Below are 14,653 nucleotides of genomic sequence, written 5' to 3' on the forward strand. Positions count from 1 at the left end.
CCTCATCCACAGCTCTGGAGACTGATTCAAAGAAGTCAATCAGGTTCAGGAGAACAAGATCAGCCCTTCATGAACCCAAACTGGGTGGAGTCTAGTGTTTGAAGGTTGCCAATGTCTTTGTTTATAAGTTCCATGATAATACGTTCCATGGCCTTGCAGATCAGGCTCGTCAGACTGATGGGGCGGTAGTTCCCAGGATCCAAGGTGGATCCCCCTTGTGGAGTGGGATAACTGTAGCTGTGTGCCACTCAGTGGGCATGAAGCCTGAGGTGAGGCTATGAATAAACATGACACTTAGGTGAGGTGCCAATTCATTTGGTAGTTCATGTAGTACACAGCCTGTGATGTCATCTGGTCCCATGGATGCTGCATTCTTAGCTTTGGAGAGTGCGTTTTTTACCTGTGTGGCCATTATTACCGGAATTTGGCAATCTTCCGGTATTGAGATGGGCCATTTAGGGGGTCAGAGGGGGGTGAAGTTGGCACTGAATCGATCTGCCAGGATATTGGCAATATCCTTGTGATCAGTTTATTTAATGCCATTCTGTTGTAGCTCAGAGCAAATCTGAGCATTGCCATTTAGATTCTTGACAAAGTTATATAATGCCTTGTGGTTGTCCTTGGAATCTTTGGCAATTTTATTTTCATTACTAGCTTTGGAGGATTTTATAAGGGATCTCAGCTTCTTACTGAGGATGGTAAGGGAGTTTTTTGCATCCTGGGATTTTCCTCTTTTCTGCAACAGTTTCTTCCTTTTGTTGTAAAGTTTGTTTATGGCAAGGGTCCACCAGACTGGCTTCATTTCTTTGGAGGAGAGCATCTTGGTTCTTTTTGGGATGGCACGATTCATGCATGAGTGGATGTGCTCGTACAGTGCCTTAATGTAGGACTCAGCCATTTCCTGTCTGCATGGGTGTCATGAAGTTTGTCACTTTTGACTTGAGTAGCATGAAGTTGGCTTTGGAGAAGTGTTTTATGGAGGTTTCCTTACTGGGGGGTAGGGGTGGAATGTGGATGTTAAGGATGATTAGCTTATGGTCTGACCTGACCAACAAGGGGGTGACCATAGGTGTGGAGCATCTATTTCCCATGTTGGTAATGAACAGGTCTGGGATATTGGAGCCCCTGTTGGGACAATGGATTAGTTGATCAAGGGTGTTGGAATTTATGAATTCCAAGAACCGTTGGGCAAAGGTGTTGGTACACGAGTAGTTTTCCCAGTTAATGGCAGGGTAGTTAAAGTCACCAAGTATAAGGGTGTTTGGTTGTACCTTAATATTTTCCAGTATGTTTAGAAAGGTCTAGTGAGAATCTTGGGGCATGGTGGGGGATCTGTAGCATGTTACAATTTGGATTGTAGTCTTACCTAGTGTTAGTTGCACCTGGAGAATTTCAGATGCATTGTGTTGGGCAACTAGCCTGGTGGTGTGAATATCCTTGGTGAATATGGACACTCCTCCACCTTTAGTGTTTCAATCCTGGTTTGGTGGCCAAAAAGTGTGGTAAGAGTTGTAGCCTGGTATTGCAGGGGTGCTCTCTGGAGCCTTGAACCAGGTCTCAGTTACTGCACAGATATCGATGTTCACCATTTTTAGGAGTGCCTCGAGGGAGTGCATTTTGAGGTTTAGACTTCTAGCATTGAGTAGCATTACCTTCAGATTTTGCATGCTTGTACCTGTTACGGTGGTGGTTTTGTCCTTTGAACTTTGCCTAAAAAAGGCACTATAGGGGTGGCAAGAGCCTTAGCCAGTAACCTGAATCCCAGGGGCAACAGGTGCAGACCATCTCTGGCAAAGCATCATGGTCTGTCGATCATGTCGTCCCAGGCAGACAGATACTGGATCCCCTTTGAATGACACCAGAAGCTTAACCAATTGTTGAAGTCAATCATTTTGTCCTTATATTGTGGTATCATTCTGGGTGAAGGCAGGATGCTACTCAGGGCTAGGGTCATACCTGCCTGGGCCACATGATCCGAGAGCTCTTTCATGTCTCTTTTCATGTAATCGAAGTACGTCTCAAGTCATTCACTCCAACAAGGACAATGACAGATTCATATTTGTACTTGTTGTGGAGTGACTTGAGTGCATGTGTTATGTGGCATATCCTGGCACCCGACAGGCAGCTGACTGTAATTTTCTCCTTGTTCAGCCTGGTGAGTAGGACATCAGTGTGACTGACTATAGAGTCACCTATAACTAAAGTGTTGGGTATGTTGCATTTTCTGTTTTGTCTGTTTGCATTTTGATGGGCAAGCCTGTGGCAAAGCTAAATTACCCCTGTTAATGAGTGTGCACATAACATAGTACAGTACACACCTTGTTCAGTTGTTAATGCATAAGTGGTAAAATCCAGCAAACACAGGGGGCTGCAGTGAAGGTGGGAGTTGTTGCTGCCACAGATACAAACATATGGCTTGACAATATACGTACGTATTCATGTATGATACCATACATTTTCAAGGTTTCCACATGCTGTAATAGGGAGACATGGTATGACTCACCACTGTCCAAATGTTTGCAGCAAGTACACAGGTTTGACTCATACTTATGTCTGTTTAACATGAAATTTTGGTTTGGTGTCAAATGTGGTAGCATTTGCACATGACGTGAGAGAAGACTGCTAGAACTCTGAACTTCAGATATCACAATAGTCCTCCAATAGCAACACATGTTATTCTATGCACTTCCACAGATTTTTAAGTGTGTTATCTAATGTTGAGCCCTTCCTTTTGGTCCTTCATCCAACATTATAAGTGTCGTAGTGCAGCTTTAATCTCCATGATCTGGGTATATGGGGCAATACAGACACACACACACACACACACACATATATATATATATATATATATATACATATATATACATATATATATATATATATATATATATATATATATATATACATATATATACATATACATATATACATATATATACATATATATATATATATATATATATGTATATATATTTTTATTTTACATTTGTTAACCGGGCTAGTCTGACTGGATATATTTCCATTTTCAGTGGAGGCCGAGGAGAAACAAAACATTTAATGTTACAAGTAATTTTAAAAAAAATAACAATACAAAAATGTATAGCAAAATGTTACAAGAACAAGGTTTGTTCATAGTAAAAAATGATTTCACAATTTTTCCCACAAAAAAGCAATAAGTAAGTAAATCAAGAAAAGATGGGGGTATAAGGTTGCTAAGGACATCTACAGGATAAGACAGGAATTGGAAAAAAGGATTGGTGGTTAGATGGGATGAGTAGAGCTGGACAGAGTAGAATGGTCAGTGAGAAATTATGATATAAGGATAAACTTTAGCAGAGAAAAATTTGAGGGAGACATGGTAGAGCAGAGGAGAAGGAAATGAAAAAGTTTAATCAGGGTTATTGCAAGAGCATAACCAGTGGTTGGAGAGAAATGTTTAAAGTTAGTTTTGAATAATGGGAGAGATGTAAGAGCTGTTAGGTCATTTGGTAGGAGGTTCCATATTTTACCAACAAAGTTAGATCTCCTGCAGAATTTTTAGATAAAGAAGTTTGCATCTGCATTTTCAGGTGTTAGGTTGATAAAGGACTTTATGGGCAATAATAAGTTGGTTAAATTGTAGTAGGTGAGGTAATTCAAGCCAGCCTAGTTGTTTTAGGTTTTGATAGTGATGAGTCCTATAAGGTGAGTTAGTGGCAAATCTGGCAATGTTATTATAAGATTTAGCTAGTTTGTTATGATTATATTGGGACAGGTTAGTATAGATGGGGGAGGCATATAATAGGGTAGAGAGTAAGTGAGTTCTTGCTATTGTAGATCTGGCTAGTGGTGATAGAAATTGTTTAATTCTATATAGAGATCCGAGTTTTTTGTTGGTAGATTTTATTATAGTGTTAATGTGAGCGTTAAATTTAAGTTGATTATCTATTGTGATTCCTAGGAGTTTGGTGGTAGTGTCAGGAGAAATTATAGTACCATTGTTGGATTGAAGTGTAAAATGAAGAGGGGGAGATGTGTGTGATGGTGTAAACAGCAATAATTTGTTTTAGACAATGGTTAGAGAACCATTTTTCTATTGTGGTGAAGGATTTTTGTGTGAGAGAATGTAGGTCAGTTTGGGATTTTGCTGAGCAAATAATTGTGGAGTCGTCGAATTTATTTGATGCAGGTAGAGAAGGGATAGAGATGAAGGTCATTGATGAAAATGGATGTGGGACACCTAGGGAAGTAGGTAGAAGTTCAGAAAGATGATTCTGCCAGAGAACTGCTTGTTTACGATTATCCAGGTAGGATGTGAACCAGTTCAAGGTGGGTTTATCAAGTGATAGGGACTTTAGAAGGTGGAGTAGAAGTTTATGGTTGACCATATCAAAGGCTTTAGAAAGATCTACAAAGAGTGCTGATGACAGGAAATTATTGTTTAGATTTGTGTTGATACAGTTGGTAAAAGAAAGTAGGGCTGTGGTAGTACTGTGGTAGCCATGTTGACAGTCCGCTAAGAGATTGTGGTGGAGTAGGTGGGTAATTAATTGTTTGTGGATACATTTCCCCATTATTTTAGCAAGAGGAGACAGAAGAGCTAGTTTGAGTATTCAGTAGAGTCGCCACCTTTGTGAAGGGAATAATATGTGAGATTTTCCAGATTGATGGAATAGTGCATTCCTTAATAGTTCTGTTAATCAATATAGAGATTGGGTAGGCAATGGCTGAGGCTCCTAGTTGTAGGAATTCCGATGGTAATTTGTCAGCTGAGGGGTAGAAGGTTTAAGTTTTTGAAGTAAGGAGGAGATGAAGGAGGTGGGTATTGGTTCTAGGTGGAAAGGAGGGGGGTGGGGCTTGTAGTGGACAGGTTGGCAGTGTCAGGATATTGTAGATTTGCTAAGTTTTGTACAGCTGTGGTAAAGAAGGTATTAAATTTGCTGTTTTGTAGGGTCATCAGAGTTGCTGCCAAGTGGAGTTGGTGTTACTACTTTACCTGGGGATATTAGTCTGTTAATAGAGGTCCAGAACTTCTGTGGTTTTTGGAGGGAAGATTGTTGAAGTTGGATATAAAAGTTTTTTGTCCTGTATTATTGCTTTTTAGTCATATTTCGTTGTTGTCTAAAATTTTGCTGATCAGTTATGAGTTTCATTTGGTCCAGGATTTGTTCCTGGAAAGGATTAGCTTTTGGTCTCACTTGTGAGCCATACTGCTAGTTTGTTTTTCACTCTAATTGGGGCATGATGATCTAGGATTGTTAGGAAAGTCTTATTGAAGTAGGATACTGCTTCATTTATTGTTCCCATTTGCAGTGTTTAAGACATTTTCTGGTCAAAGTGTATTTAGTTATAACAGGGGAGAAATGTGAACGTTAGTTTTGTGTCTTATTATATATATTAGAGAGTGATCACTAAGGTCATCTGGTAGGGTTCCTGTTGTATAGTTTTGTTTTGGACCATTTATTAATATCCAGTCCAGAATGCTTTCTTTGTTATTGGATTTGTTTATTCTAGTTGTGGAATTAATGAGTTGTGAGAAACCATTCAAATTGATCAGAGAGGATGGGTTGTTATTGTTACATAAATTCCAGTCTCCTAGTAGTATTGTTTCTTGTGGATAATTTAGAGAAAGGCAACTTAATAGGTCTTCTAGTTTATCTTGATTGTTACCTGGTGGGAAATATGTACAGATGATGTTAACTGATTTTTGGTTGTTTAGTTGTAGTTTTGAAATAATTATTTCTGTAGTGTCATCAGAATTTGGTTTGTGGTTTATTTTACTGATTTGTAATCCTGCCTTGTAGAGAATAGCAACCCCTCCACCTTTTTAATAATATTGTAACCTGGGGAATAATTTCTGTATCTTTTATTGTTGGTTTTTCAGTTAAACAAAGGATGTCAAAGCGGTGGACATCTAGGAGAGCATGTACTTGAGTAATTTTGTTGCAGATGCTACATATTAAGATGGGCAATTTTGAGTGTTTTTGAGGATTGAGCTGATAGTAATGGGATAGAATTAGATTCAATACTATTAGAGAAGGATGAGTGAAACTTTGGGCCTGGGTTTGGATGAATGGTGGATCAAAGTGAAGTTATGATACGGTTAAGTTTAGGATTAAGGTCATATAATTTTAATTGAGTGTTTTATATGAAAATGATATTTGGCTTGGATGTAGCTATGGTTATATGTGGAATTATTAAAGGCATGAAACAGGAAGTGATGTAGTAGTGTGTTTGGATGGTATGAAAAGAGTTTTGAGAAGGGGTTGTTCATAGGAGGTAAGGAGATAGATAGTGGTGAGAGAAGCGAACAATGACATTAGTAGTAGACAGAGGTGTAGGTTAGGCATGTTGAGAGAGGAGGGAAAAAGTTATAGGTAGAGATGAGGAAAAGGACTGCTTTAGGTGAGAAAGGCTATAGATAATAGGGGAAGGTTTGTACCTAGTAGGTTAAGGATAATTAGTGAAGGGTGAGGTTAGTGAATGATAGAGTAGTAAGTATATGTAGTATGAGGAGGAGAAGGATTAGCTATTGTGAGAAAAGGTTAGAGATAAATAAGGGGAGATGTAAAGCTAGTGGGTGTGGAGGTAAAAATGTAGGGTGTGGCTAGAAAGAGGTGAGTGGTTGGTGGGGAAAGAATTGAGGTGGGGGCAGGGTAGGGGTGGGAGGAGCCGGGGAGAACGGAGCGGGAAGACACAAGAGAGTGGAGTTCAGCAGGAAACAATCAGAGCAAGGGAAGAACTAACAGGTAAGTCAGTAGGTTAGAGAAGGTGTATTAGATAGTCAGCTAGTGTATTGAAATAAAGTAAGTAGAAAAGCTAGAGTCAGCAGAGGTACGAGAGGCTAGGCTAAAATGCAGTTCTGGAAAAAAAGTTTCAGTTAAAGGACAGATAGGAAAGGTTTAGGGGGCAGAAGATAAGCATAAGAGTGGGAAGAGAAAAGTAGCAGCAGGAAAAAGATAGCAGAGCAGGGCAGTGTGATGTGCTAGCAAACAGAGATAGTTGAGGTAGATTGGGATAGGAATTTAAATTGAGGTATATATGGTGGGTGGGAAAAATATGTAGACTGCTGGTAATTCAGGAGGGATGCTTAACCTGAGATACAAAAGTAGAGTAAGTCTGGTCAAACAAGGTAACTTAGCATACTTAAAATCTCTTAGTAAGTCGGTCTCTCTTGGTAGTGTAGGGTATGGGTTCAGTTGTTGAGGTTCCTTAAATTTCAGGAGGATGGTGGGCAGGAAAAAAGTTTGCTTGAGTTTAACAGTTGACCACTCTGTTATAGGGTAAGAAGGGAGAGATATAGTGAGTGAGTTAGAGCTAAGTTTAGGAAGCAAAATAAGTTATAGTGCATCAGCATTCATCAGTATCATTAGCGCTGAATTCAAGGTAAAAAAACATTAATACAATAAAGAAAAAAGGAAAAAACAACCTATCTAGGAAAATAACAACCTATCTAGACTATACAATATCTAGAAATACAGGTTTTTCATTTTGCATGGCTAAAACAATATGTAACAGTATTTTACAGTCCAGTTTAGGGTTCACACAAAAATGCACAATGTGATTGTGAGAAACAATAAGGATGCCGTTAGTTAAATCAAGCATCTCCCATCGACAAGTAGTGTCTTGGTAAAACAATTTCTTAAGTAAAACGACTCTATTTTTTAGTTATGGGCTCAGTGGTTAAACAGCCCGACTGACTTATCCAATGCTGCATAAAGAAAAAACCAGATTAGGGATTCCATAAATAATTCAATGATGCACATGAACCAAGAAACAGACTTTAAAGTATTTGTCTGTAAAGTAAAATCTGCGGTATTAGATTAAGGCTACATTGGTGGAATGCCTTGCTGAGGTAGTTAACAAATAGAAGGTGGGATTCTAGAAAGGGTAGATATTCCAAGTAAATTCTGGGATATAGATAATAATCTAGACTCAGTAGAGTAAAATATTCATAATTGGCAGCTGCTAATAAACATAGTAGGGACCAAATACAGCAGTAATTTAGGCTGGGGTGAGTACTTGTGTTAACACAAAACTAAAGGACTGGTGGTATACATACATACATACACACATATATATGTATATAAATATAATAATATACATATAAATATATATACATATAAATATATATATATATATATATATATATATATATATATATATATATATATATATAGTTTTTTTTAAACGAAATTGTGTGAGGAGCAATGGCTTTGAGCTCTGCTTAACTAAGTGTGTGGCCATTTGCAGTTGCATTTTTGCTTGTTTGCGTGTTGCTAGCACACAAATGGGCAGCACATTGCTTACACCAGCGACTTACTGTTCCATAAATGTGTTCCAGTCCACCGCTAGCTGTAGTCCAGGCCGGGATTATAATATGATTAGAAACACTCAAAGCTGGATCTCAGGTCCATAAATGAATTTACAGTTTCAATTACTGTGTGCTATATGCAATATTCACCTTTTTATAAATGTCTTCCAAATCTCATATGCTTAATCTGTGATATATTTATCAGCTTATTATACTCCTGTGACCAAATGGTCAATTTAGCAGACATGCCCCATCTGTAACACATGTCATCAGTATACCCAATTTCAAGTTATATGCATACAGAATGTAGAACAACTCAAATGAAATGGATAGGTCTACAGATAAATCTGAACAAGTTTGGGCCTCGGACAGAGCCCTGTGGGACACACTGACAGTAACCAATTATTTCAGTTGTCCAATTGCTGTATGATACTTGCCATGTCCTATATGTAAGCCACGCAGCTATCATTCTTATGAAGAGTGCATCAGTACCTAGTTGTTCTAGTTTATTGATCAGTGTTTTTTGTATGGGCCTGTCAAATCTCTTTAAGGTACATCACAGCACAAGTTTTCATTCATAGCTATTATATTGTCATAGTATATCATGTTGCAGGTGGAACTTAAATCTATTTTCAACATATGCATGCTGATATATGGTTTCAAGTCCAAACCTTTACAATTCTGATACTGACTAATCCAATATCACCTAAGACTTTTTAAATGGGTCTTGGCACATATGCAAATGTGTAATTGATAGGTGATGTAGGTTAATACTAGTATAGCACACACAAAGTCACAGCCTGTAAAACAAAACATATTACTTCTTAATAGGCCAAATATCTGGATAGCTCATGATTAGAGCCCTGACCACCATCACACAAGCTACCTGCCTTAGTCCTTTGAGCCACAGAGGCTGCTGGATAGACATGGGATCATTCATCACACCAGCACCTGCATAAATATGTACTTTGATATTCTCAGTTAACTAACACATAATATGTAAGTTCAAATTGTACATTACTGTTCTGATGCTGTGTGACACACTAATTGTGTGAAATACTCATACAGCATAGATGATTTATTGTTATGGCAGTTACAAGGGGACACTGCTGTTTTGAGGGGTGTGGGAACAAAAGCCCATGTTCTGCTAGGACACACACTAGTCTGACTATCATTTAACCTCACTTTCTAACATGTCCATTGAATGAAGTACCAGTAATCTGTTGCAGCAGGACAGCCTAAATATTCCATGCATAAGGCCTACTGAATACAAATGGTGACATGTCAGTGGAATGGGAGTCTTTAGTTCCATGTGGATGTAATTTCTGTCCAAATAGCCCAGTATACTTGATTGCATAATTTACCCGGTCCATAGCTACAATGATATAACATAACAATCCACTATACTACTGTGTAGGTTATGGAATTATCTTGCAAGTGCAGCAGTTGACACAGCTGTAGTTCAGGGCTGACTGTCTGATGCAAGCAGTATACAGACAATACATAGATAGGTATAGGATGTGTGATTTGGCTGGCATCACTTTTCATATCTGTATGTGAGTAGAAGTAAGGTGTTATTCTGTAGGTCCCTAGGTTGTCAGTGAATGTGCTATGTGTTGTCTCTTAGCCAAACCAGGGCATACTGAGCATGCCTATTTCTGCCTACAGGGACATCAGCAGAGGGTTCCTCCTCCCACATCCTCCTGTGACTGTGGCTGTGGTGACCTAGGTATTGGTGGGGGGCTATGTATCCCTTCCCTTTGCTGAACCTACGGCAGCTGTTTCCGTAGGATCAGATTGTGTAGCATAGCACATCCTGTGAATATCTGCACATGTACCTGGAGAATACTGCAGGGCTCCACCAGATATATTAAGGCACCGGAACTGTGACTTCAGAAGCCCAAACACATGCTTTATGATGTTTCTAGTTTGTGCATGTGCCTCATTATAGCATTCTTACATGGGTGTGTGTGCATTTCGGATGGGTGTCATCATCCACAGTTCCAGGGTGTAGCCAGCATCCTCTAGTAAATGGCCATGTGGGATGCCCCCCAGCAAACATCTGGTTCAGCTATGATGTGTGCCAGATATGGGAGTTGTGATAGCTGCCAGGGTTGTGCACACACATTCAAGATAATCCCGTAGGCATTGCACATGACTCGGCAGTTGATGGAGTGGTATCCCTTGCGGTTAATGTAGATTCTACCCTGCTTACCAGGTGGTTCCTTGATGTGTACATGAGTGCAATCTGTGACACCCAGTACGTCAGGGTAGTGTGCGCCATGGTAGAAGTGCTGCATATTGCTGGCCCTCAGGGTCAAGGAGAAAAGATATGTGCTCACTGGCATGAGGAGCATAGCATCCAAAAACTATTGGAGTATCCTGTATGCTGATGCCTGTGGCTCCCCCATCATGTCCCCAGTTGATCTTTGAAAGGTACCTGTAGCAAGTGTCCTAAGGGCTACACATACCTTAGTTTCCATCTGGATGTGTTCCCGTCTATTAACTCTGGTTCTGAGTTGAGGGCGACAGAGCTCACTGAGCTCTTGTAATATGATCCTGTCCACCCTGTAGAATCTCCACCTCATGTAGCTTCTGGAAGGTTACTCTGGGCCAGAACACTCTTCTCTTTCTCAGCCTAGGTCTATTGTTAGCAGCAGCAGCATTGACTTCAGTATCTAGCACATACAGATGTAGAAAAGCTGCAGCAGCCCCTGCGTTATCTCAGTTAAAATTTCCAAGTCTTCACTGCAATGGTTCAGACCACTCAGGGAAAATCAGTATGTAGGGTGTATGCATACTTTACACAGTTCTGCTGTAGGTCCACCATGTGGGATTGGCTAATTATGATGCAGTTCACCTGCCTAGGATGTAATTGATATGATTTATATCCCCTACTTTAGTGAGCGACACTGCCCTATGTGCCATATCGCACAGCATAGCTTATACAAAAGTATATATTTTTAATTGAATATATCCAGTTTTCCTTAACAGATGCCTACATCACCACTGTCATGTGGGTAGTCTGCTCCCTTGAACACACTAAGTTATGCAGTGTGCTGTGTAAACACGCATACAGAGCACTAAAAAATCCTAAAAGTAACACAGTGGGAATATCAAAACCGTGCAGGAGCCTATACGGATGGGATAAGCAGACATGCTTGCTCCTTTTAACAATTTTACAAAGGATCCACATTTGCATACATATTCATGCTGACAGCCTGAAAACTACATGGTTCTTAGCCATGTAAGCTGGGTAACAACATGAATGCGCCATTGTACAGACCCGATGCAGGGTCCTACAGTACATTTTTGTAAACTACATTATAGATGTTATTTTCAAATTTTTGTTTCTATAAAGCATTGTGGAAACATGCAAAAATTATTAAAAATTATTATTATTAATTTTACATATCCCCTTCCTGTTACAAACATCCGCAATGTATGTTTTGCACATGTATGTATGTGATCTACTATTTTCAGGGGAGTTATGTCCATATTTGTGGACTTTTACATCCCCTTCTGTCCGTGTAGACTCCTGTACGCATAAAATTTCTGCATACACTACAAACACGGAGAAGGAGCTTACACTGATGCCTTTTGCCCTGCTCCACCTGCCTCATATGCATAAGATTCACCTGCTTAAACAGAAATTTGTATTGCATGGAAGTTTCCCTGTTTGCGTGTGCTTGTGCATCGCTAAGCGTTAACTGAATCTAAAACTGTTCACGGTCATGTACCCATCTTGCTATGATACATAAACAAAAAAAATGTGTAGGCTTTACTGAATTCCCCCTGGTTTAAATGATAGTATAAATATAAAATGTTTTTTAGCTGATAGAAAACTATTTAACAAAAGATTAAGTTTGGTTGTCCAGTACATTCACATGATTTTATTAGGTCATTGTTCAACCAATTGACTTAATTGCTTGAGTTTTAGTCTGTTTATGTGATCGGATGGTTTAACCTTTGCTATTGTAAAAACCAAGTGTGTTTTTATGGGTTGTTCACTTTATGATGAAGTCTTCAGACAAATAGCGACTATTAAATGTTTTAGCATGCTAAAAGAATTTCTCAGCTTATTTCCTTTTGTGCTTCCAGTGTTTTTTGGTTTCCTTTTACCAATGTGTATATCTCCCAAAATGACCTTAAGTCCTTTGGCACTGAAAATAGGTGCACATCTTCTGTAGTGATTCAGCCCTGCACAACTGGTATTCCTCTATAGCTGTGCATCAGTCCATCCATGATAGTGATCATTAAACATTTTACTACGCTAAAAGAAATTCTCAACTTGTCATCTCCTTTTTGTGCTTAAAGTGTTTTTTTGGTTTTGTTTTGTTTGTTTTACACTGGTTTCTTGGATTTGCTCAGATTTTACTTGTATACACTGGTAAAATGGTAGCAATGCAGGCAGTCCTAATAATATGTGCACATTGTTGTGAATGACTTGAGCCGTACCTCCCTGGACTACATGAAAAGAGACATGGAAGAGCTCTTTTATCACGTAGCCCAGGCCGGTCTGACCCTGAGTAGCATCTTGCCCTCACCAAAAATGATAACATGGTATAAAGAAAAAATTATCAATTTCAACAATTGGCTAAGCTTCTGGTGTCATTCGAAGGGGATTCGGTGTCTGTCGGCCTGGGATGACATGCTCAACAAGCCACGCTGCTTCGCTAGAGATGGCTTGCACCTGTCACCCTTAGGCTTTTGAATACTGGCCAAGGCTCTTGACACCTCCATAGTGCCTTTTTTAGGCAAGGCTCAAAAGACAAACCCACCGTCATAAATAGCACAAGTAACAAAAAACTGAGAGTAATGCTACTCAATGCCAGAAGTCTAAACCTCAAAATGCACGCACTCGAGACTCTCCTCAGTATGGAGAAAATCGATATATGTGCAGTAACAGAAACCTGGTTTAAGGCTCCAGGGAGCACCCCAGCACTGCCAGGCTGCACCTCATACCATACATTTCGGCCACAAAACCTGGACCGAAATACAAAAGGTGGGGGCGTATCCATATTCATCAAGGATACCCTCACCTCCAGGTTAATGGCACAGCATGATGCTTCATAGATCATCCACATGCAACTAACAATGGGCAGAACTGCAATTCAAATTGTAGCTTGCTACAGATCACCCACCATGTCCCAGGACCCCCATTACGCATTTCTGGAAACAGTGGAAAACATAAAGGTCCTGCCAAACGCCAGGATATTGGGTGATTTAAATTAACTGGGAGAACTACTCAAGTACTAACTTCCTTGCCCAACATTTCCTAGAATTTATAAACTCAAACACCCTGGATCAACTGGTCAACACTCCCACCAAAGGTGACAACGTATTGCACCTGGCCATCACCAACATGGGCGACTGGTGTTCCACACCGGAGGTCAACCCATTGCTGGTTAGATATGACCATAAACTAATCACTCTGAATATCCACATTCCACCACCACCCTGGTCAAAGAAACCACCAGTGAAAACCTTTTCAAAAGCAAACTTCACGTTACTTAAGACCGAGGTGGAAAGTTTCAAATCCCCCATGCTAAAGGATAATGCTGCCCAAGCTGCAAAATCTTTACTAATGCACTCTACGGACACCTACAAGAATGCATGGATCATGCTATCCCAAGCAAAACCAAGACTCACTCCTCCAAGAAAAGGAAACCAGTCTGGTGGAACCCTGCCATAAACAAGCTATACAATAGAAGGAGGAAACTAGTACAGAAAAGAGTAAAATCCCAAGAAGGGAAGACATCCCTGATCAGTATCAGCAAGAAACTACGATCCCTGATAAAACCATCCGAGGCTAGCTTCAAAAGAAAAATTGCCAAGGACTCCAAAGATAACCACAAGGCATTCTTTAGCTATGTCAAAAATCTAAGTGGCAATTCTCAGATCTGCTCGGAGTTAGTGCAGAATGGCACAAAATACACCGAACCGACAAATATCGCCAACATCCTGGCAGACCCAAAAGGGCCCATAACCATACCAGAAGAATTTAGTGCCCCTGAAATCACAGACATTCAGGTTAAAACAGCCCTCTCCAAAGCCAAAAACACAGCATCAATGGGACCAGATGGTGTCCCAGGCTGCATCCTACATGAGCTCAAAGATGAACTAACCCCTCACCTAAACACACTGTTCAAACTCAGCCTCTCCACAGGCTACATGCCCATAGAGTGGCACACAGCAACAGTTATTCCGCTCCACAAAGGGGGAGCCACAACAGACCCCGGGAACTATCACCCTATAAGCCTGACTAGCTTGGTCTGCAAGGCTATGGAGTGCATCATCATGGATCTCATTAACAGAGACATTGGAAACCTCCAAACACTGGACCCTACCCAGTTCAGC

Source organism: Protopterus annectens, chromosome 2.part1, assembly GCF_019279795.1.
Source record: "Protopterus annectens isolate FY-2018-M chromosome 2.part1, PAN1.0, whole genome shotgun sequence".
NCBI classification, from domain to species: domain Eukaryota; kingdom Metazoa; phylum Chordata; order Ceratodontiformes; family Protopteridae; genus Protopterus; species Protopterus annectens.